General features: G+C 39.5%; 1 long non-coding RNA gene across 5 annotated transcripts in view; it reads right to left on the minus strand.

Moving 5' to 3' along the window:
- Window positions 1-2,262: 2,262 nt before the first annotated feature.
- The window catches only part of LOC109143969, a 69,819-nt gene continuing 46,730 nt past the window's right edge, over window positions 2,263-25,351 (minus strand). For 2 of the 5 annotated variants that reach the window (XR_002044434.3, XR_002044432.3), the window contains exons 5-8: window positions 20,789-20,868; window positions 10,534-10,689; window positions 4,498-4,653; window positions 2,263-3,556 (exon numbers count right to left, since the gene is read on the minus strand). This is a non-coding gene — a long non-coding RNA (uncharacterized LOC109143969). Of the gene's footprint in view, window positions 3,557-4,497; window positions 4,654-10,533; window positions 10,690-13,093; window positions 13,212-20,788; window positions 20,869-25,351 lie in introns of all 5 variants that reach the window. The other 3 variants (XR_002044436.3, XR_002044433.3, XR_002044437.3) reach the window with 3 other exon arrangements.

The following is a 25,351-nucleotide window of genomic DNA, read 5'->3' on the forward strand; positions in this document are numbered from 1 at the left end:
AGTATTTGCCCCCATGAAGACTTCTAGAAAATATAAAGAGCTGAGTTTTGTTGGGTCCCTCCCCCTGCCATGTGGTCCTGGGAGAGGGGCCCTGAGGGGAGACACGGGGTTTCCCTGTCCCTGGTCAGCCTCGTTCCCCATTGGATGTTTTGTGTTCCCCTGCGCGGGCAAGAACCCTCGGGTCCCGTGATGGCCTCAGTTCCTGGGCAGAGCCCCGGCCATGCGGCTGGAGAAATAAACATCTCTGAAACATCTATCAAGAATTGGTCCATATATATTTCTTTTCCACGGCCCTCCTTGTTTGATACATCGTGTTACAGAATCCCCACTGTAACAGGGTTTTATACCCTACAAATGCTTTTGAGGGGAGTGAGCCATTGCAGGGTCACTTACTAAGTAAGTGGTAGCAAACAGGAGATCTGTACTTCATGAAGATTTTCTGACATACTGTGTGTTATGACCTGCCCCCACAAAGGTGAGAGTAACCCAGGTTCTTGGCAATGGATCCTTTGGGGCAGATTAGAGTGAAACAACACCTAATGATTGGTGCTTGTAAATATATATATTTGTGTTGGGTTTATTTTAGAACAATTTGGTTGCAATGGAAAATGTAGCCATTTTGGTTATTATTATCTATAGTAATATATCAATATGAAATCATAGAAGTATTACTTGAGAAAATGTATAAGGAAAAAAAAGAAAGAGAAAGGATAAGAGTAGAAAGATACATAGTCACCACCCATGGATCTGTGATGAGACTTGATTGTTGCTGCTAGTTGAAGTGATGTTCTTGATCTGTCTTGATCCATCAGGGGTCAGGAAAGAAGCCCCCAAAACACAGTCTGATGGGTTAAAATACACTCAGGCTGGGTGGGAACACCCAGATACTTCCCCTGTGTGTGGGGGAAGTTTTACACTGTCTCTTGCAACAGACCTGGGATCTGCTGCACCACCTTTGGATCACGTGCAGTCCTCTGATGGCAGGCTTCAGGAATGGGTCTGGGGGTGCTTCAGGGGTCCCCGATGGTTTATGGCACCTCCTCAGCTGCCTCTCACATCAGCGCAGTTGAGCCAGTAATGCCCCATCAGACCTTCCCTGCAGGGAGAGGGGACTTTCACAACTGAGTCCTATCTCTCACACCATGGAACCCTTGGATCATTCCAAGCATTTTGCTAGTATCCTAGCCCATAAAAGTAAATACAATTCAACTTCACAGTGACTTCCTGAAGCTTCTACAGATCTCAAAATAAATATTATATTCACATTGCAGGCAACGCTGACATGTTCATTCAATGAGCACTTACTGCAGATGAGAGTTATGTACAGTTAAAGTGTGTATAAACCTCTTAAAGTGATGAAGGGTACTCAAAGCTCTCTGATAGCAAACCTGTCATCCATGGTATTGCTTCAGGAGGAACCCCTACAGAGAACCAGAAGGAGTGGGGGGTTGTGTGTTGGATAAGATGTGCATACAGAGTATTCCCTGTGATACACAGGGAATGCAGAATTATTGTGGCACTGTGAACTGCATGAAGGCCATTTATAGTGAAGAATAATAGAATCATAGAATCCATTAGGGTGGGAAAAGACCTTCAAGATCATAATCTCTAACTGTTAACCCATCACCATCGTGTTCACTGTAGAGGAGAACTGCGAGCCCAAGACTCCTGAGTGTAAAGTCAGGAAAATTCCCCCAGCAAGGCCCTGCTTGCCACACAGTGAGCCAAAGAGGGCTACAAATCCAAATAGAGATGGGGAAAATAAGGGCTCTGTATGCTCCCAAATGCAAGACTCTTGGGGGACAAAGAAACCGGATCCCCTCTGGTGAGGAGGTATATCTTCAAAACAGCTCACAGTTATGCATAGACCTAATGTTTGTCTCACACAAATGGAGAACTTACAGGCCAGGAATATTTATTTATACTTATAAAAAACTTTGCATAAATCCATAATGAAAGGAAGTTTTCTTCAGGGAAATTCAAATGATTTGTGAAAAATATTGCCTAAGGCTATACTGTAAACAAATATGGATTTCACATAGATAACAGGGGTGATATATTGATGAATTCAAAATGTGAAAATGTAAAGAAGGACATAAAAATGTCTGTTCTAAATTTAATCAAACATTAATTAAAGAATCCTGTGAGGTAAGTGGTATTCCATTACATTTTTTTTCCCTAAAGGAAGGAGAAAGGACTGGCTTTATTGTCAGGTAAAGCAGATGCTCCCCCCCCCCCCCCCCCCACCCCCACCCTGCCATACAGAGGCTTGACGTGTCAAAAACCAAAAATGCTGAGGTTTCTTAGCAATTTTTGCCTAAGTTATACTTGTCTATGCAAGTGTACAAATAGTGCTCTGCTGGATCTAGCAGTAGAAATGGATCCAGGAAACCAAGTCAGGTTATGAAGACCCTAAGCTTCCTCGTGATGCAGAGCTGGAGTTTGAATTGATCAGCATTTCTACAGAGAAGTGCTCCAGGCACTTAAAGGGTGGAGAACTTCATTTATCCTTGAGTGAAGAGTCCCTAGAAGGGCCATCACAAAGAAGAGATCATTGAATTGCTGGTTGTTTCATTTGACAAGGATAAACTATTAGGAAATCTACACTTCTACTTGACATGTAATTGAATTTTATGTTCAATCTCTAATTCAATCTAATTTTCTGCATAATAAGGATACCGTGATTAATGAAATATAAATGGTCAAATGAAAAGGCAGTTATGTTCTTCCTTTGTTCAAGGTTGGTATATGACCCAAAATACTACCAATCTGGCTGGACAGTTACAGTACAAAAATCACAACACTGATTACTTCAGAAACGTAGTTTTGCATTTAGGCTATGATCTGACCTGTTTTGATTTAGCTGAACTACCCCAGGCTGGATCTGAAGTTATCTGCAGCATAATTCAGCTATCTGATGGCACCCCAAGTGTGTGATTAAGCTATCTGACCTTCCTGTGCTATTCTTTCTTTTTCTACTCTTGGTTAGATTAGGTTCTGTCCTAAAATCCATTCTCTCATTCCTGCTTTTGATTTCCAGTTTAGAATAATAATAATGTTATTAATAATAATAAACAATTTATTTCATTTCTTCTCACTCTGTTACTGAAAATAATCCTTGAGATGTGTTACTTCAAATAAAATTAGTCAAAGCCACTGTTCCGCCTCCTTCATTCACAGGAGCACTAAATCTGGTGTGAACCTTTTGTTAACAACTCCTCCAGGACTTAATCCTTACACTTGAGTCTTGGTTCACGCTCCTCAGTTTTTGGTTTCATCTAGTTTAACAAGTGGGTTTTTATTTTTGTTTTTATTTTTGTTTTTAAATATTCCCATTTGCAAAGTGAATTTTATTTTGGTGAAATGTGGGATTTCATCCCTGTGTCCGTGGTCCATGTACACATGCTGCTGTTTCAGCTGCAGGCATTACTTGGCCCAGGTCAGTGAGAGGTGGCCCTTCTGCTCAAAGCATCTGCTGATGTCAGCAGTCGATCAAACAGCTGGTGTTGCTTGAAGCAGAATTTAATTCAGCTTCTAGGACGACAAGAATTCTTACCTGCCATGCAAACAGATAAGGATTTACTGTTAGTACATTCTAGATACCACAGCTCTTTAGCTTTCAATTTTTTAATCAAGCAGAATTTTTAATCAAAACTAGCTAGCTGTGAGCGTGCAGTAGCAAAACTTTATCTAAAATGCAGATGATCTTTCATGCTCCCTATGTATTTTACTAATGCTTGAAAAAAGAATTAATTCTGTGTGCAGTCTGAGTCATTTTGCAATGAACAAGCTGTTATTTATATTTTAACATTTCCTGAAGAGACAGTTTCTATAGAACATCAGGAAGCAGCCATAAAATGAATATGGAAAAAAACTGGGACACAAACAAGTAGATGTTTTTTGCAATTGGCTGTGCAGAACCATTCCATAGCAAAAGGTAGGATCACATGCAGTAGAAATCGCTGGCTTTTGTGAGTTGACAGAAAATATAATTAAAATAAAGAAGTGACATCTTATGTGACAGAACCTGAGTAGGCAGCACAGCATTTATCACCTCCTGTTCACTAGCTTTTCTTTTTTAAAATTAGTGAGATTTATCTTATATGACGCCTACTCATGGTCTTGTTGGCATGAACGAAAACAAAAAAAGAAATATAGCAATGTAAAATAACACCAGGAGTTACTGCAGCCAACAAAAAGGGACAAATTCATCCCTTATGCTGTGTAATAGAACCGAACAAGAGCGGATACAGTCTCCAAAATGCTTTACTTCCCAGGGTTATTCATGTTTGGTTTTTAGTTTTGTGCTCATAAATTCTACTTTTATCTAGGGAAAACTCTAGATCAAGCTATCTTCTACAAAATGAGAGTTGGACTGACATCTTGATTTCAGCTGTGTAAATTTGACGTTATTCTGCCAGAGTCAATGAAGTCATTCTGGGTTTATACTTTAAAGACTTTAATCAGAATACGCCAGTGAGCAGGAAGATGTGGCACCTGAAAATCAGTGGTTGGTGCTGCTGTTTTTCTGTCAGGCTGAGAATTTTGACATCTTGCTTGCTTGGTTTTCTGTGCTGAGTTTTCTGATTCAGCCAGGCTGTGGACTGAGACCAGTAATATTCTCTATTAGGAGACATGGAATCTGGGAGGTTTCTGAAAACAAAAGCAAACCAAATCAAACCAAGACAAACCTAACTTAACACAGTTTAATTTTAGAAGACTCAAACAACCAATGATTTGGAATTCTGGATGACGTGACTTTAACAAAGAAATGAAGGAGTGCTGTCACGGAAATCTGCAGATAAGAGGAACAGAGCAGGGAAGAGGGTGAATAATTTTATGCATATATTTATTAAACAAGAGCTTGTAAAAGAGCTCAAGTATATCTACATGGAGTGGGTGGAAGGACTAAGCATGATCCTTAGAATAACTATATATACAAGGTTTTAAAAACCTACTTTTAGGAAGGCAGTGAGGTGAGAGAAAAGGGTGACCAGTATTCAGATTTTAATTTTTTATGTTGTTTCTGATGAGTCACTTTCCACTACCCACACTTGAAGAATGCTTCTAAATGTACCCCTCGGGTGCATGGAAGCACACACTTAATTACAAGCCAGTGTTCATACAGTGATGCCTCCTTAGTGAATGGGATGGAGGCCAACATCCCTTCCCCTCCCACTGCCCCTAAGATGCCAGTTAACACCAAAAGTTGAGGCAACCATTACTTGCAGTCCAGAGAGACCAAAAACAGCTGTTGTCCCTTTCTCCCCTCCTGCCTGGTGCACCTACAGCATCTGACCTGCAATCATTTGGAACAAACACACCAAATCTGTCCTTGAATTTCTGTGAATTTTGTAGGGCCCTTACATGGAAAGCAATGGCTTAGGCAGTATGTGGCTTGTCATTTCTCAAGCTCTTTTTATTCCAGCAACAAATATCTGTGATGAGTGTACCCAGTTTGTCTGCACACAGAGCCATGTACTGCACATCATGGTCTTTGGTTTTTCAGTAAGGATTTAGCACCACACAGACCTAGAAGAAAGGTGCATGAATGCAGCACTGCACCTTGTACAACACCTTGGTGCACATTTCACTGTGAAAAAGGAAAGGTGACAGGCTCAGGTGACAGACTCAATGCTGAGGAGTTCACTGTGTGATTTCACTCTGCACTGAGTGCAATGGGAGTTTAGGATGAATGATGACTGTTCTACTGTACAATTCCATTACCCTGTGCTCGTTATTTCACCTGTCCTTTTTACTTATTAAGTTAGCCATCCTCAGACCATCTGTGTTTTTGTAGTAGCACCTTGCAGCCTTGGAAGTAAACCTCACAAAAGCCTAGTAAAACATCTGTGACCATTTGCTAGCTATCAAGATATTTTAGGACATTAAACACCAAGCTGTGTGGATACCATGAGGCTGTGGAATGTGCTGGACACTTATCACAAAGTTTAAGGTGGATGAATGTCCAATAAGATCTGTTGTATAGCAGTGCACTCTTTTAAGAGGTATCTCTAGCAATGACAGGACTGTTTTACATAGAGATCTATGACAAACAGTGCTGTTGCCTTCCTGCAAGTTGCCAGTCTTAAAGTCATTCACATTCATTCATGTTTTCATGATCAGGGTATTGGCAACAACAATCAATTTGACAAAAGAAAAAAAAAGAAAAAGCATTGCAACTGCAAGTTACAAACTGACATGTCTCATTTAAGCAGTGTCACTTACAGCCAAATATTTAGACTCCAAATCAGGATAATGAAAAAAACATTTTCAGGAGTGTGGTGGAGCTTCTGTCTAATTGACACTTGTACTTCCCTGCAGCTGAAGAGGATAAAGTTTCACAGAAGTATGAGCAGGTCAACAGCCTGAGTTCCTGCAGGCTTGACACAGTTTGTATGGACAGTGCTTAAATCAGTTACACCTTTTAATCTTCTTGCTAAATTCTTTTGCTAATAAGGAGATAGGTGAATACATAGTTTGTCACCTAGCAACCCCAGATGAGTTCTCTGAAGAGCTTTTGAATGAATAGCTGCTGATGGATCTTAAAAATAGCTGTTTTGTTTTGTTTGGTTTGTGCAAGTGAAAGGTGTGGTCCCCCATATGTGCTTGTGTGAAATGATAAGCAGGAAACTGAAGGGAGAGTGACACAGAAGAGGAAATAAAAATGGAATCGTATGGTGTAATTGGCATGCATATATATAGAAAATCTGCTTCTATTCTTTTAAGTCAGCTCTGCATAAACTTGCATGACATACCTCAAGTTCCCTGCCTATTCCATGGCATGCTATTCAAATTCTTTCCTATGGAAGAAATGGGAACATAGATACTTTGGTATGTTAAACAACTCAACCCCCCCCCCCCCCCCCCCCCCCCATCCCACAAAGTAGAAAAATTGGTTCAGGGATTCATTATTTGCTTACAGTAGGTTGTAAGTTTGTCAATTCTTGCCTGCACTAGACTTCACCCTTGGATTTTAGACTTAAATAGCAACTGGTAGCAATAATTGAAATTGCGTTAATGGCAGCAGCTGGATGTACAGGACAAGGCCAGCTGCAGTGGGGAGGAAGAGTGGCAGCTATGGGCAATGACACCCTTTGTATCCTGCTCCCTAAACAGTGCTGTAAGGGAGGGGGCCAGAGCCCTCTCAGCTCATCTGGTGAAGTCACACCTGGCCAGGACAGGGTCACTGTTATCCCAGAGCAGGCTGATGGCCTGCAGCAATTAAAAACCCTGTTAGTCTTTGGGGGCTGGGTTTCCTTAATACTCCCTCTACAATGACCAGCCCAATGATGCAAAGCACCTTCATGGCCACTTCAACTGACTGCCAGCAATTCCTCTTCCAAAGAATTGTCTCTTGGTGACAAAACTAATTCAGTAGTTTTACAAGGCCTGCTGCCATCTTACATGTCATGGGACATTCCTATGAGAAAAGGAGCATGGTCATACTATAACCAACTTCTCTTTGTTTGGGACATTGTATCCCAACTCAACAGCTTGGCATATGGTAGTAATAAATTACAGTGAGCTCTCATTGTAAATTGGCCCTGTACTGAGGGCATAAATTTGAATGATTGCGCCCAATAAGGAACAGAGAAGTTGATTTCTTTAGAAATCCAAAGCTTCTGATTTCCCCAACCTTAAAAGCCAAGAGTATTGCAGCTGCTATTTATTTTTGTAAGTGGAGACACTTCTTTCATTCATGCAGTAATTTAAAGCACATTATTTTTGTTCAGTGTAGGCACTCGAAGAATAAAGACAGCACTACAGAATGCTTCTGAATTCTTTAAAAGCTTTCTTGGGTTTTTCTTTCAGTTTCCAGTGTTTCGTTTGCAAAATAAGAAACATGTTGTGATGAAGCCCATATTTTGAAGCCTAAACTAGAGGACAAAAGAATTTTTTACAGAAAGTGGGAGAGAGGTCAGGTGGGTTGGTTAAAAACAAGGTGTCATAAATGTTTTTTGGCTCACTCTCTCTGAGGTTATCCATATCACAATGTAGGCCAATTTAAATTTAGTTAATGTAATAGTTGAATAAACCGGTTGTCAGTTGTGTTCAGCTTATCCTGCTGTCTGCAAAGGCCGTTCCACACACTGTCCACATATTTATTGCAAGCTGGGTGTGTGTTGATGTTGGCTCTTACACTGCCTGTGTGAGATGTGTGTGGCTGTGCATGCACACACCCCAGGGGTCCCTGAGCACAGCGCCAGGAGCATCCATTTGACACATGAGGAAGGGCACGAGGGAGGTCAGGCAAGGCTTACTCTGGTTCCACAGCCTGGTGGCAGCCTAAGAATGCTGGAGGTTTGGGAAAAGCCATGAGATGAAACCCAGGGTCCCCTTACGGCATGTTTGCTTACCTTCAGGGCCTTGATGAAAAATGTGAATGTGACTCTCCAACCTCATTTTCACCAGAGGGAAAAAAGATTTTGGCTAGCTTGTGGCAGCTAATGGGAAGTAAAAGCTCAGCAAGGTTCAGGCAGTTTGCAAAAGGCTCTTAGCAAAATTATCAAAATAAAAGGGAACTTCCTGTAGAGGCAGAAAATGCTTACATCTAAATGTAACTCTGAAGTTACTGACTGGGTCCTTTCATGCATTAGACACTGATAGTTTCCTCTGAAAATTAAGCTGGGCATTTCTAATGTACATTTTAAGGTCTAATTAGTATCCCATAGCATGGTGTGTGCCTGGCAGTACTGAGACACTACATTTCATCTCAGAAGCTGGTAATGGACCATCTGCAACTGATTGATGGCAACAGTGAAAAATGCTAACGGGAAGCAAGTTAGTGTGGTCATTTAACCATTTCATACTGAAATATACTTATATTTCCATGTAAATGTCAAAAAAGAGCAAAGATGTAACAGTGAGAATCTAAATATTTTAAGATAGAATAATTTTGTGCTGTCTTTTGGGTCAGGAAAGAGTGATGGATCATCTTCATTCTTCTCTTGTATTGAATATTTTTAATGCCCAATTTGCTCTTAATTTTAAATATTTTTCCATATTTATGCTGTTATTATTCAGTCTTTTAACTTTAGTAAGTGCTAGATTTCAGAGTGCTTTTCTCTAATTCTGCCCTGTTATTTAAGATTCTTCTAGTTAGTTAAAGTTTTTATCCTTTTTTCCCCCCTCTAATGCTTCCAGAAGAGAACTGGACTGTCATGAGCTAACAGGTCTCTGTGTAGGCTCAGAAGTTTTATTTGACATTATTTTCCCCCTTGGTTATTTGATCAGGCTGCAATCAAACTTTCCATCAGTCTCTTGGCAGTATCTTGCCAGAGACATTGTACTGATGAAACACTGTGCTTTTGTGCGTAAGGATGTGGCTCTACAAAACTACATTTTAGGCAGGGGCTTCATCCTCCAGTTTGAAAGGACCCTCAGTAGCAGCCAGTGAAAGCATTGCCAGTGTCTTATGAAGTATGACTGATGTATGACATTTTCCTACATGAAAACCGTATGTACCATCACATTTTTTCCTCCAAGCCCAACTTTGGTCACCTACTGCTTGAATAGTGAGCTGCTCAGGGTGTTGCAAAACCACACAAATTACATGTTATCATACCCATGCAGTTGGCTTGCTGTTATGCAGTGTTTTTCTGTGACATTGCCATGTATCTGACTGGCCTTGCTCACTGAGCGAGGGATGTGAAGCCCTTTTTTGGATGCAGTTTCTTGCTGTGTGCTGGGGCAATGTGCTTATGGCCCCCAAAATCCTTGCCATGGCTGTGGTAATGGTGTAGCATTTCTGACTCTTGGCTGCCTGTCCCTTATCTTAGCTGTAGTTGGTGCTTATCATCGTCTCTCTTTCCTGTACACTAGATAATTAGTCCCTGAAGTTTGTCTCTTCATGTGAAAATCCTTCAGTTGCTAATCCACCAAAAAAGCTAAGTGTATTTTTAGAAATCCTGGGCTCTTACTTGCTCCCCCAGTGGATTTAAATTTTAAAAGCTAGCTATTGAGTCCTGCAACCAGGTCCTCCTTTTCATAAAACACAATACCAACTATGCATTTTTTATCAATATAATGTGGAAATGATGTTAATCCAGTATTTTGACAGCTATACAATGATAAAACTTGTAGAAAATAAGAGCTGAGAAAATAAGGTCTGAACAACAGGCAGGAAGTTAAGCGTTTAGTTTTTTGAAGCATGAAGTGCATGAAGTAATTTCAGGGATTCAGACATGAGGTCCACCTAGCCAAGTACTCTGTCTTTAACAGCAACCAATGAAAAATAGAGAAAAAAAAAAAACCCTGGGTATGTCTGCTGAACTTCCAGACACCCACGGTTTAGGCATTTTTTGAGACAGTATCTTTTCATGCCTAGTAACCTTCTGTGCACATTTTTTTTTTAATCAGAAAAAGTGTCTAAAATTTTCTTTAATTTATGTAAACTTTCCTGTAGACAATACCCACACACAATGAGTTCTGAAGTTAAACCACATATCATTCAAAAAGCTAATTCCTTTTTCTTGGATCTCTGAACATTTTATTTGATGCTCCTAGTTTCCAAATTATGATTTTGTAGACCTTTATTTCATCCTTCTTTGATTTTGTTCTTCCAGGTTGAAGACTTCTGGCCTATATACTGTTTTCTTGTCCAGATGCTGTTTCTGCCTTGAGTGGTGTTGCTCTTCTCTGCATCATTCTCTGTACCTTGTTCTTCTGTATGTTCATGGAAACATCCTGAAAGCATACGGATGTTATGAGGGATTGCTCCTTGAACTAAGATTCCTCATTCATACATGAAGTGCTTCCTCTCCATTCTAAGGAGTGCTTTCCCTCTCTCTTTGTGGCTGTCTTGCATTTAACATGAGTAAGTTTGAATCTTGGGATTTTCTGCCATTCATAACCATTTTTATTTTCTGTTGTGTTCATTTGTACCTATAATAGCTCTTGGCAGATTACCATGCATTTTTGATGAAGGGAATTTCCTCCCTTTTCGGTGACTTTTTCAAGCTGTTTATATGTCTGAATTTACTAGTGCCTATCCAGAGCTTAGTATTACTTTGAGTGTGTGTGTGAGCCATAATGAACAATTTTAGGCTGCAGTTAAGAATGGTCCGTTGAATCCATTCACAAGGAACAAATGTGAAATGGAAGATAGAGATACTATAAAATTACTTTGCTTCACTATGCAGGCAAAGAAGCTTATTCTTGAATAAAAAAAGAAGCTAATGGATGTACATTAGCAAACATGTAAGTGCCTAGGAGATACTGGATAAAGAATTTTAGACTTTTCTTGGCAATGTGGATTTTCTTTGTAATGAGTTGTAGGGATCACTTCTCAGTATGGAGAATAAGCTAACAACAATATTTGACTTTGTTTTGGCTTTGTGGTTTGTTGTTATAGAATAATCATAATGCAGACTGGATCAAAGATAAGTTTAATGAAGCAGGGACTTCATCAGTATTTTGAATTCCATATCTCATGACTGGATTAAAAGGACTTTAATGTTCCTTGAGGAGAAAATGTGTTGGCCCTCTATAGGACAGCCTCAGAATCCCAGCTGGACTTGATACCATATGGCCAAGATTGTACAAAGCAGAAACAATCTTCATCCCTTCCACTGTGCCTACATCTCTGCTTCAAAAAAGTTTAATGATTCACGTATTTGTGCTTAGGTGTGAAAACCAATTTATATTTTACCCTTTTTCCCCCTGTACTTTGTAACTTCTGGGTTTGAATGGGCTTTGAATTTTCTTTTTCTTACATTTGTACAACAATAATGTGAAAGCGTTATAGGTGTATGTGTGTGTGTATGCTTGCTTTTTCTTTTGGTCGAGAGCTTAAACAGTAGAAACCATTTTGTTCTCCTTCTGTCAGGAAAGAGCTGTTGTTTTTGCTTTGCAGTCCATCCTAATTTGCACCTGTGTGCAAAGGGGACTTGAGGGAAGAAGAGAATTCCTGTGAGATTGGGTTCATTTTGCCACAGCCAACAGAGGAATAGGAAGGGTCAGAATGGGGACTGCTATTTCTAAATGATGATGTCTTTGCAAAAAGTACCCCTTCAGGACTGGTATTTACCACTGAATCCTTAGTGGCAGAAGCAGCAGCCAGTCTGGCTTCCTGGAGATCTGCTGGAGGCAATGCAGGACCAATGATGATCAATTTTCACCTTTTACAACCTGTTATCTTGCCTGAGAGCTGAAGTTGCCTACAGCTCAACCCTGCAACACCGTATCAGAGTACAAGTATTGTATTCTTCAGCCCTTCCCCAGCAAATCTGGATCACTTGGCAACATAAAGCAAGTTAGATCCCAGATTGTTAGTGCAAGAGAAGATTTGTGGAGTTTCCAATAAAAACTGTAGTGATCTTGTGGAAGCCCATACAATTTACTCTGATGGACTTTCAAAAAGAAACATTGAACTACCGCATTTCATACATTTGTTTGGGTGAAGACAAGTGAACTAGATGACTGGATCACTGCAGAGAAGCTGCTTTTGTGCTAATTGACAGTTGAAATTAGGTAGAAAATTGCTCAGAGGACTGGAATTTAGTTACACAAATTTAAAATTAGAAGAACATTTTGTACTTTATGAAGGAAACATATCTGTAACATTTGGTACAAGCTAACATTAGTCAGGGTAATTAAATTCAATGTTTTTAAAGATTAATAAATGTTTTACTTCAAGTAGTTTAGCAGGCACAGAACTAGGAGGAAAAAAAGTATTGCTCTGCTATATTTTCTTCTTTCATGTGTTCTAGTATATTAATTTGCCAGGGTCAGAGAAGTGGCTGGCTGGGTGGATTCTCTTGATTTCAGGTAGTTTTCATAAGCTCAGGTAGTTTTCATAAGCAAATTACTGCCCTAAGGAGATAAACCACATTTTTGAAAGTCATCTAAGAATTTAAAAATAGAACTGACTGAAAAACTATTTTCAGTTTCAAGAGAAGTATTGATTTATTATTTACCTTGGAAATAACCTGGAAGATTAAAAAAAAAAAAAAAAAAGGAAAACCGGAAAACCTAATCCCCTCCCCCATGCTATTTGCAGAAGTTTTCATTGCAAGACAAATTCTTGACACCTTCACCTAGAAAGAATTAAAAGAGAAGTTGTATGAAACTGTTTTCCTGAATTTCTTACCTTCCAGACTCCTGGAGAGTAGGTACACATCAAAATGCTGAGGCCAGCAGGAGTGATACCAAGCCTGCTTGGTCAGCCAAGCTCTAAAGCCTGCGACGGGGAGATGGAGCTGTGACCTCTGAGATAGGGGAGGCAATTCTTGCAGTCAGTTTGGGGAAACTGGGATTTAAGAACCTTTTGGAATCTTCAATATCTGTGTCCTCTGGGCATTCAAGCAGGATCCCACAGTTGCTTGATAAAACCCTTATGCGCCTGCCTGCTCACAGCAAATCCCCAGCACAACAGTCAGCACTGCTACAGTGGAAGAAATGAGGTAACCCCCACTGGTGAGCATGTGGCCCTTGCTGCATGTGAGGTAAAACAGTTTCTCTGCAGTTTTACTGTTATTTTAAATCTCAGCTCTATTTTTTATTCAGTTCTTATTTTTACAAAAGCATTGTATAAATATAATATCTCTGCTATCAATGACATTTTAAAAATGCTGATAAATAGTTTAGTCTTTGTGGGACTGAAAGAACTTACACTCACTCTGTAAGGTCTTGCAGTAGCATCACTTAGGCAAAACTATCTGATTACTTGAAGAAAGGTGATATCCCATTACATGGCATCGAGTATTCCCCTCAGCCATATGGTAACCAGCCAGGTCTCTTCTTTTACCTGGGAGCTTGTACTATGTCAATAAAACCCCAAACCAAAACACTTCATGCAGCATTTGGAGATACATGATAGCAGAACAGGCTATCCCCATCTCTTAAGATATTTGTAGATGCCAAGCACAAACTAACCCTCATTATACCAGATGTATGTAATAAGAAGAAAAAATTCTGCTCCATAAAATTTACTATATAAATTAGACCAGAAACAGTATGAATCTGACAATAGGCCATGCTAGATAGGATGGGGTGATTGTGGTAAGTGATTTTGAAAGCAATTTTATTAAAAGTCATGGATCTTATAATTATTTTTTCTGTTAGGTGGCTCATTTGGTTGGATTTCTTTTTTTGTATGTTTGTTTTGGTAAAAGGGCTTATTTTTTCCCTTTCTATTTTTCATGGACAGGCAAGAGAGTGGGAGTAGACTGTGCTACAGCAGAAGTGAGCAGAGGAAAGCTCATTTGCTGGAAGCAGTAGTTACAGGGGGATCAAGTCAAGCCACAGAACTCATCCTGGCAAGCGGAACTTGTTCGCACGCAACCCAGTCTCATGAGGAAAAAGTCTTTGCATTTGGAGTATTGCATGTTGATGCCTTCTGTATTTGGACCTCTAACAGTGATAACTTCAGAAAGGAGGCAGGGAGGAGTGTGCAGCAGTCTTGTTATAAGGGCAGCTTAAGAAAACAGATTTCCCAGCCCAGAGAATCAGCAAAAGAAGGGACAACAAAAGATTTGATAGGATATAGGCAGCATTACTTGGAACCAGCTCTGTTAATCAACTAGGAAGTGAAAAAGAGACACTATTTGAGATCTAAACAGCAAAATCACAAAATAGAGTAGTCATTATTTTGAACACGGGGTATGGAGAGAAAAGGTACTTGGTTAGTAAGCACCAGTCTCTTAGAAAATGTAGGAATTGTAAGTAGCAGTTCCAAAGAGATGGAAGTGCTGGCCAATTAATACCTGCAGATATAATCTCTATCCTGTATTTAAAATCAATTCACCTTCGTAGAAAATGTGTGTGGATCTTAAAAATATTTTTATGTAGGCAGTTCTGAGAGTGAGATTGAAGCTGTGTGTTCCTCAGTATATAAGGCTAATCACTAGAAGAGGTCAAAATTGATGGCTCTCTCATAATTTTGAATATTAACATTTTTATTTTAAAAGGTTTTAGAAGGATTTTAGAAAGGAATTTTGATGTAAGGAAGTTCATGCAAATTAAAAAATGACTAATATTTGATGATGAAGAATAAAAGATGTCAGATGTGAGTTTTCACAAGAAAATAGGAAATAATGCTAACAGAACTCGCTAAAATAGAGATGGCTCAAAATCAACATGCATTTCCAAAATAAGAAATTTTAATGAAGGAGAAATAGTGAAGTGAGCATGAGGCTGAAGATTTTTCAGACCTCTGCATCAAAAACTTCTTCTGGACTTGATCATATTCCTGCTGGGTTCAGTAAATTTATTTTGACATTCAGAGTCAAGGGGTGGGGGAGAAACCTGTTTGTTAAAAATTATTATTATGGAGAATCAGAAATGAGTACTCATTACTGAACTCTGGGAGAAGATTAGTCAGCAAGCAGCTGGCTTTGACCTTGGAATGCAAAGATGCAGGAATGTGTGGGAGTCAGAGAGAACTCTGTCATCACTTGACTGACATCCACCTACTCCTATAGAAGCATTTGGGATGCACATTCTGCCTTCCTCTGGAAATCAATCTTTTGGGAAACAGTTTTCTTAGAATGCAATTTCTTAAATTGCTCTGCAGGAAGGGGATATGCTATGAGGAGCAAATGGGAAGTTTATAAGATCATTCATGTTACACAGCAGCCAAGAGACAAAAAAATACCCATGTCAGCTATTATGAGTTCGGTAAACTCCTAACGATTGACTGTGACATTGATTTTAATATGCAAATTAAGGCAAATGTGTTTAGTGTCAGGAGAGAAGAAGGAAAATGAGAATCAGTTATGATTAAAAATCCCATACTGTGGCTGGGAAGGAAAGGTATTCCACTGTCAGTGAGAGGTATGGTTGACAGAAATATGTAAAGAATGCAAAGGAAGAAACCTGTATGCTGTGCTTTGTAATGAGGAATGAGACATGGAATGAATGCAAAAAGGAAAATTTAAGAATTATTGTCTTTAGACTAACACATACAATATTGGTCTGTGAAGTAAATAAGCTTAGCATATGTATCTGTAGCCTCCTTACATTCTACAGAAATCAGTATTCAAATAACAAAATAAAACATATTGAAAAAAATTGTCTTAATTTTCTGGTTTATGTACTGTAACTACTCACATAAATGCTATTGGTTCCTATTAGAATTTAGATATAATTCCTATGGTGATCTGAATTTGTTATGCTCCCCTGAATGGCTGCCAAATGTGAATTGCTGTAAAGTGAAATTAAATCGGGTTGCTTTCAAATATATAAGTATATATAATATAAAAGTAGAAATATTGGAAATAATGTTCTTTCTGTGCTACTCACAGGAATTATGTTGAGGAATTTTAAGCAAATATATATAAATGTCTTTCATGACATGATAAATGAATTACATAAAGCACCTTTATAGATTTTAATTCACCTTCATTAACTTGAGTCATCGTTAGGCTTCAGCCTTCTAGAGGCAGAGCAGAGCAGAGACTCCCACATTCTGTGATGGGACAGCCCTTAATTCATAGCTGCAAAGGCTGTGCTTCCTAGCAGAAAGGCACTGAGAAAGCAGTGCCCTGTTTGCACATGGCCACTTGTATAGGTCAGGTTTGATTCCCTTCTCCATTGAAAGTCAAGGACATGGACATCACCTCCAGGTGAGAGAGAGGAGCACTTCTGTTCCCTCCTGCAGGACACTGTGACTATGAGGCTTATTAAGTGGCCAAATACCACAACCTATTCCTCAGAAAGAACTTTGCACATTTGCCAGGTAGATGATGACTGCTATGTTAGAGTGATGATTCCAGCTAGGATATTTCCACAGATGTTTGTGGGCAATGCAAAATATATTGTACTTTTAATGAGATTTTTCTATTACCCAAAAAAAATCACTTTAACTGGTTGTAGGGCGAGAACAGAAATATCCCTTTAAAAGCTTTTAAAGGCTTGAATGCTGTACTGCTCTAGAAAAAAACCATCACAGAGAAATTTCATGTTGGAGCTAGGATGAGGAAAATCTTTATTTAGATCTGTACATTTTGAAATATTTCTATTATTTTTTATAAAGTATCTGTGTTAGTGAAGGGCTGTTATAGAATCATGGAATGGGTAAGGTTGGAAGGTCACCTGGTCCAACCTCCTTGCTCAAGCAGGGTCATTCCAGAGCACATGGCACAGGACTGTGTTCAGACAGTTCTTGAACATCTCCAGTGAGGGATTCCATAGCCTCTCTGGGCAATCCATTCCAGTGCTCCATTAACACATTGCTGCACATTTAACATCCAGGATTTATAGCTTCCTTTGCTACATTTTATGCCACCAGTGGGACTACACATATTCTGTGGCATGCCTTTAATTAATTAGTCTTTATCCATTTGATTTGGGGACAGACAGAGGAACTTAATATATTATTACTAACTAATGAGCAAATTCTACTTTCTGATGATTAAATTTTCAAAAGTAATTTGAAATATATATTCTAAGCTCTTCACAGAGAGACATCATCAGATGGACTTCATTAATTAGTCAGCAACATTCACTGCATAGCAAGGCTATGCAGGTGCTAGAATAAAATAACGATTATTTGAAGTTTTTTTTCACATTTTTCATTGTTCCATAGGAAAATGGCCCAGGGCTTATTTTTCTCTGAGATGTTAGTTCCATTTATAACTCAAATTCCATACAAAAGGAAAATGCCTTAACTTTAATGTGTGCTAGTACTTCTGGATTGAACTATTAATCTGAATCACCCAAACTGATCTTGTCTCAAGTTAGTGTAGCTGATTAGATTGTGTGGATGTGGACTGTATCTGTGTTGGTGCAGCAAGTCATGTGCTGGTTTGCTGTAATTCCCCCTTTCCCGATACAATAAGACAGACAGTCAATTTCTCCCACGATTCCTTCTTGGAAAAGAAAAAATTGCGGCTCAGCTTATTGGAGCAAATAAAGTTGTGTGCAATCCCCTTTAGAAATCTTTGTGCCAGTTGGAGCCAGTGGTGATGCCTTTCATGGGCTCAGCTCTCTGTGTGCTATCCTGCAGTGACAAAATTACAAGCTAACTCTTGCAGTGAAGACAGACTCTCCACTTTCTGCTTCCTTTAATGTCTAAAAAAGCAAAGACTTCCCTCCTCCCTTCCTCCCTTCCTCCCTCCCTTCCTCCCTTCCTCCCTTCCTGGAGTAGGCATCAGTGCTATCTGTGCTTGGAGGAGCCCAGTGGCTGACACAGCAGAGAGGGTGAGGCAGAAAAGCAGCACAGGGTGAGGTCAGACATTTCTTTGCTGTGCTGAGGAGTAAAAAAAAAAAGAAAGGACTAAGCTTTACACTGTAAAGCATCATGCCAGATGTCTGACCACAATGGTCTGTCACCCTGGAGGACTGAGACCTCAAACCAGCACTGAGACAATGACCGAGGTTCATGTTAAAGTTTGGCCTGCTTCATTCTTTTGCAAGGATTCTATCAACACAGAATGCTTCAGGGGCATTGCTGGGGGAGTAGCCACAAGACTGGTAAAGTTCTCTCCTGGAATCTCACTTGCTGGCAGAGAACCCCTTCAGCTTACTGAATTATGAAATTCTTACTGCTGATTATTCATCTGTGCACTGATGTTAAAAGTCAAATGGTTAGGGACAGAAATGAACATGAGCAGAAACATGCTGATTAAAGAAAAAAGGTTGGAAGATGCAGGTTTTAGTCCTGTCTTTAGACTACTTATAATCAAGTAAAGTAAACAAGTTATGTCCATTGAGAATGTAAAGTCTCTACAGTTTGAAATGATTCTCTAAATTTTGCCTGATTTTCTGAGAGCAACAAAGACATCTTCATGGAGATGGCAGAGATCACACTGACAGAAAAGATTTGCCTGTGTAGCTCCAGGAGGGAAGGGTGAATGCCAGGATGAGATGTGTTTTGCAAGAATAGCTTTTAGGCCCTGAAAATGGCTGCTTCTTAAAGCAGTCATTGGAGCAACGTCAGGAGAACCAAGTCTTGAGTTATTCTGACCTGGGACTGAGTCAGAACATTACTGCTAAATAGCTAAACACAATAATTATCACAATAGTCTCAGATTTAGCCCTTTCCCTGCAATAATGCAGAACTACATCAAAATCAAGAAACTACTTCAAAGAAATTACAAGGAGCTGCCAAAAGAAAAAAAATGTTTGTGGCATTAACATGGAGATTGCTAAAACATAATATACTGGAATATTAGAATATATTTATTCTATTAATGGAAAAAGAAAACTTGGAAAAGAACTCCAAACAAGTCCTCAAAGTTAAAGAGCAGAGGAAGGGGAGATTACTAGGAGTTTAGAGGCCTAAAATGAACATCACATTTGAATGGAAAAAGAATATAAGTTAAATGTAAAATTAATAAGGCAGAAAAAAAAAGACTTTGGGGAACAATTTTCTAAAGACATAAAAATTAAAAATATAGTTATTTGTCAAACATATGAGAAAGCCTTCCAGAAAGACTGTGGGGACAATAGATGATCATTGTTTAATAGCAGTTCTCACAGGGCAAAAATGCAGAAAAATTAAACCAATTCTTTTCAGTGAACATCACCACCAAGGAGACATTGGAACCAGAGGGCTTTGTATTACAGGGATCAGAGTTCAAAACAGAACTTTCTCAAATGAAAGTGTCAAAAGAATAAGATTTAGAAGACATAGATAGAGTAAATACAGGCAAATTACCAGAACCAGGTGCTATTTATTTGGGAGCCCTGAGGGAACATAAATATGAAAATAGAAGCCCTCGGCTATGCTATGGAGTCTATTGATTAAATCAGTTGTGGTACTAGATGAGAGTGAAATGGCAAATAAAAATTTAACTTTTAAAAAGGATTAAAGTAGGATAGGGAATTCAGACAATCTATAAATTTGGTGTTGTGTGAACTGTTCGAAGACATCCTAGGACTAATAGACAAAAGGGTAAGAACAGTATAAGGAGGGAGAACTGACACAACTTTTGAAGGGGATTAGTATCTTTCAAATCTATTTGGACTGTTTGATCATCACTGAATACACTGAAAAAGTGATCCAGTTGATACTCTGCTAAAAATTTTATTACAAGGTCCTTTTCTGAATTCTCTTAAAGAAATTAAGTTGTGGCAGGATGGGGAGAAGGTCCTCTGCATATTAATAACTGTTTAAAAGGTAGGAAATGTAAAGTAGGGATAAAGAGTCTTATTTCACAAGGGAGGAAGGCAACGGAATTCCTTAGGCATCTGTGCTGAGGTATTCACTGTTAAATATACTAAAAAATAGTTATACATGGTATAATTCAAGTGTGTGTGTGCCTGTATAATATATATATATGTATATTTATATCTCTATTTGAATATTTAGATGACAACATAACATGAAATTCATATTCTGTATCTACAAATAAAAGTAAAGCACTGAGGAAAACCTATTGTGTCTATACGCCCACAGTGAGATCAGCACCACATTACCATGCAAGACAGAGAGTCCAGAGTCTCTGGAGATTGTTCTCTAAAAACATTGGTTCAGTGCTCAGCACTGCTCAAAAAAAGCAGACAGAACATTAAGAAAGACTATTAGGGGGAAAAAAATGCGGTGTTTACAGTTTTGCTTTTTATCATAATGTGAATAACCATCATTCATCTATATTGAGAGTACATTTGTGGAGGTCTGAGCATAATTCCTTGCATTTCTAAAAAAGTAATACAATTATAAAAACATGATAGCTCTCTCTTTTGACATATATATACACTACCTGTTATTTATATAATGTGGTAAGGACTGTTGGTTTATAGAGCAGATCCTATGCAAGGAGAGATGCCTGATATGCTTCAGGTAGCAAGGGAGAGGCTTGAGAGGACAGCTATCACTGGGCAGCAGATTTCGGACACGTACCTTTTCATTCAGGGCGGAATTAGTTTTGGACCTTGCTGCTATTAGTGGGGGCTAAAAATGTAGGTGGGTCCAAATGATGTCTGCAAAACAAGTATATAGAGATATGTCAGTTGAAAGTTGTGTGTGCAGTGCCACCGCAGTGTCACTCCATTGACTGGCACTGCTGTGCTCCTGCCCCATCCAAAGCCAGATGTCCATTTGTCCCTGCTCCACTACCCTCTTGTACTGGCATTGGCATACGCTTGAGGCTGTTTCAGGTCTCTGAGATATAAAACCATTAGTCTCTTAGTTGTAGGGTTACTTTTCTGTCATCTCCTTTTGCTGGTCCGTGCCAACACCTGGATGAAGGGGTGGGCAGGACTATATTGCTGGGGAGCACAGTGGTGTTTGGGTTTATATTGGCTCAATCTGCCTTATACCTTCACCCTGAGTTGGGAGAAAGATGGGGAAGAAATTTGTCTGTTCTTATCCTTGTTGCTGAATCATTTTGCACAGGCTGTTATCCGGAGCAGAGTGGATGGGGTCTGGTTCAGCTTGCCCGTGTTCTTAAGGCTTGTACTGGCTTGTTGGTTTGTCTTTGTTAGGTTTAGCTTCCTTGCTGAAGAGGAGGAAAGTCAGACTTTTCTCTTTTTTTTTGAGAGACAGCTGAAAGGCTCGGAAATTAATTCTAGGCCACTGTAAATAGAGAGCCTAGAAAATTTTTCACAGAGCTCTTTTTCCTCATCTTGGTTCTTTCATCTGTGGCTAGAAGAGACAAGAGCTTGCAAGGCGCTCTTGCACTCTTGTCTAAACATAAGGCTCTACACTTCCATGTTTCCTCCCATGGCCTTGGCACAGTTAAGCATAAGATAGCACATTTTGGGTCAGAATTGGTTGGTCTTAGGAGTCATGTCTCAAAACTCTGACTTCATATCTCAGACTTTCTCTGCCCTGAGAGACCCATTCCTGCTTCCCTCATGCCTGAAGGGAACAAAACAGATCTGCACAATCCTGCTTGGGAACAGGATGTATCTCACCTAAGCTGAGCTCCAGCCTATGAAGTCATGTACCACCACGTGCCACACACAGGGGATGGTGGACCCAACCTTACTTAATTTGTGGCCCAAAATAGAGTAATCTCACAGACAACACCCAGCAGGAAGATATGATTTGTAGAAGCATTGTTGACTAGTTGGTAGTTTATGTTAAATGCATATGTAGGAAGAAACCACACACTTCACACACAGGTATATCTGCAATTAAAAAAAGAAGTGGGAATGCATGGAAGAGCTCCCTGTTCAAAACTATTCTCTCAACTCTTCTGAGAGCCTAGGTAATTCAGAAACCCTCTTCAATTTCTAGGTTGCAAAAATAAATAAATAAATAAATAAAAGTTAATTGAAAATGGATGTCACTTAAGTATTATGATCTTCTTAGAAAGGCTGACACCTTCAAGAGGAAGTACTGATGCTTTGCATGAAATATAGTGGTTTAATATCAAGTTTAGCACTCTATCTGTATTAGAGCCAAACGATTAATTTCCCAGCCTTTAGAATATCATGATTTTACATCATTAGGTGCTATTCAATGCAATAATCATCTGTTTTTCAAAAGTAGAGAGGCTTTAAACAGAATGAGGGAAGAAATGAGTATTTGCACAGGCCAGTAGGTTTGTCTGAAACCATGTACACCTATTTCTGGTCTCTTGTTTCCATAAATAATAGATTAGATAGCTTCGTGGTTAGCAGAGGAAACATGGCATATGTAAATGTCAGACAAATAAATTCAAACATTCCATTTTTTTCTGTGATGAATAGTTCAGTGTCAAGTTCTTATTATTCTAAATAATACTCATAATTTAATTTTCCTGGTTCTCTAAATGAGCTTAAGGCTATTGTGACAAAAAAAATGGGGGGAAAAAAGGAAAAGGAAAAAAAGGTGAGTCTGTTCTTACCTCCTGAGCAATTACAGTTGCTACATTTTTAACAAAAGGCTTCCTAAGTAAGACAGGGTAATTTGATGGAAATGTTTAACTGACTTGTATTATTTGATAGAAAAACATAACTGCTTTCTATTACTTACTGTATCTTATACCAACCCCAAGTGATGGTTTTAATACAGCAATGTATTTTTTGTAACTGCTCTGTGTGGTGAGATAAGGACACTGAGCTTGACTGTTGCTCACAGAAGAACAGAGCCAGGTTATATGGTACTCTATGATGAAGGAAACCATAATAACAACATCTTGTCATCAGGCATTAGTAATCTTTGGGAAGCAGTTTTCTCCTTTTGATTTGCTACCCCCAACTGTTTTCTGGTGGATCTGTGGACTCCAAATTGAGAGTGAATGTCTGACTGAAACCAGACATGTTTTCCTTATCTTTCCTGGATTCCTTTGAAGGGTGAATATTGTCTGTGTGTGATTCTGCATGGAATATGGATTTTTTTTGATACCCAGTGCACTTGATTTATTTCTTCGTACTTTTTCATGCTGATTTTTAATGATTAAAGATAATTAGCTTTCTACAGAACCACCTGGAAAGCAGTGAGAGGGGTGTGGGGGCTGGTCAGGGAAGGAAAGAACATGCCTGGCAGCCAAGGGGCCAGAGTCCAGAGCTGGGCTTCTGCAGGGAGACCAGTGCAGTGGAAAAATACAATGTGCAGTTAGATCTCAGAAAGAACAGAAATTAAATTTGCTGGGGACTGAGGGACTGGGCAGTGCTTGGGGCACTTCAGAGAGTCACTGGATTTGCTGGAACCAGTCCTATCAGCAGAAATACCACACAGAGGGAGAGACTGGATTGTAAACCTTCATTTGCACTCTGAGATAGTGGCTTTAGGTTGATAATGGTTAAAAATCTGTTTGAGGAGCTCACTTAAAGGAGATGATCTACACAGCTCCTGCTCAGAACTCTATCTGACTTGGTGGTCCTTTACATACTCTCTTTGCATGCACTCGTTGCTGTTGCCAAATCCATCTCACACTTAACACACAGGTCTGATAGCTGCGCCTGTCTAGTGAACACTAGAAAGGAGACAATGCAAACTTATGATCTAGTTGCAATCCATCATTTTGAGTGATGTAGCATTGCAGGATCTAGGACTGCATGGAAGAATTGGGCCTGTACAAAACAAAGGCACTGTTTCAAAACCTGTTTGACAGTCACAAACTTTTGTAGGAAACCATGAACTTAGGAGTCTCCTTTTTTTGGAAATATTTGCTCTCCTTAACATTGAGAACTCATGGCATGTTCTATGAATGTCTGCAGAGAAAAGGTCTCCTGCTTTCTTCTTTGCCTCTTCATGTACCAAAACCCAGAGTTGTGGGATAGAGTTAGGATAATGATGAGATATTGCTGTGCTTGTTGTAGACCAAGAAATCAGAAGTCTCTGTCTGTGAAATTCATAAAGATGTCTAGAAAATAAAGTAATCAACTGTGGCGATCCGTTAATCCATTGCTTTTCCTATTTCACATGCTCCCCCTGCCCCCTGCCCTAGCCCTGGCCACTCCCTTGGTTTCTCCCTATTGGTTCCTGTACCCCAACCCCGCCTAGGGACCACCCCTGGGCCCCTGACAAAATGCCCCCAAGCCCAGACCACGAGGTCTCTGTACCTATGGAGATCGTGGGGACAAGATGTGATTAAAGCCATCTCAAACCCTCATGAGAGACTCTTCTCACTTCCTTCATCATCACTGGTTGTAACGCTGCTAGCTGCCAGAGCAAGATCACGAGGCCGTCCGACATGGACTGCGGGATGCGATGGGTCGCATTGCCCTAGGAAGCCCCTCTGAGCTCTTAGGGAGCTACAGCCTGCTAAGCAAAATCTAGCATTACAACTGTCAACTTTTATGTATACACAGAAATGTTGTACACAACAAAACTGACTGCACACCATCTGCTTTTAATTTTTGGGTAAAGCTCTTGGAACTCCCAAGCATTCCTAAAATCAGGCCCTCTGAGAGTTCACTTATAAAAGCAAATAAACCAACTTTCACTGTACAAAATTCTCTCCTGTATAAGTCATTTGTAGGCTGAAATATCTCCATGGAGCCTAAGAATGGGTCTTCTCCCTATGCATCGAAATGACCTCCACTATTACTCACAACAGAGTTTGTGATCACATCACCTTTGGCATACTGGAAGATTGCTCAGGTATACAGGCATATCATATTTCTAGTCAACTTAGTCTAGAGATTATTTTACTACTGCAGGCAGCATTTTCATCTGAGTTATATCTGTGGAGAAACATCTACAGGTACCTCTTTTTTGATGAGACCTATGTAACATATTAGTGAGCCTGAAACAGATGCAACCAAACTCAGAAAATGTTGCTTAGTGTTAAAGTAAAATATTTCCTAAGAACTTTCTAAAGGCTGGCACTGATGACCTAGAGTGGTGTTTGTCATGCTGTTTTCTGCAGTATAGATTGATTCAGCAGCAGATACTAGTTCTGCAGGAGTTGTTCAGTGTAGATTAAACACCTAAGTTGGAGAAAATTTTGAGTCTGCGGCCTCTTACGATTATGTCAAGGTTGAGTTGGTGATGGCAATAGCTGAGTGGTTTTGGCATTTTCTGTCTCTT

The sequence above is a fragment of the Corvus cornix genome, chromosome 1 (assembly GCF_000738735.6).
Source record: "Corvus cornix cornix isolate S_Up_H32 chromosome 1, ASM73873v5, whole genome shotgun sequence".
Taxonomy (NCBI): domain Eukaryota; kingdom Metazoa; phylum Chordata; class Aves; order Passeriformes; family Corvidae; genus Corvus; species Corvus cornix.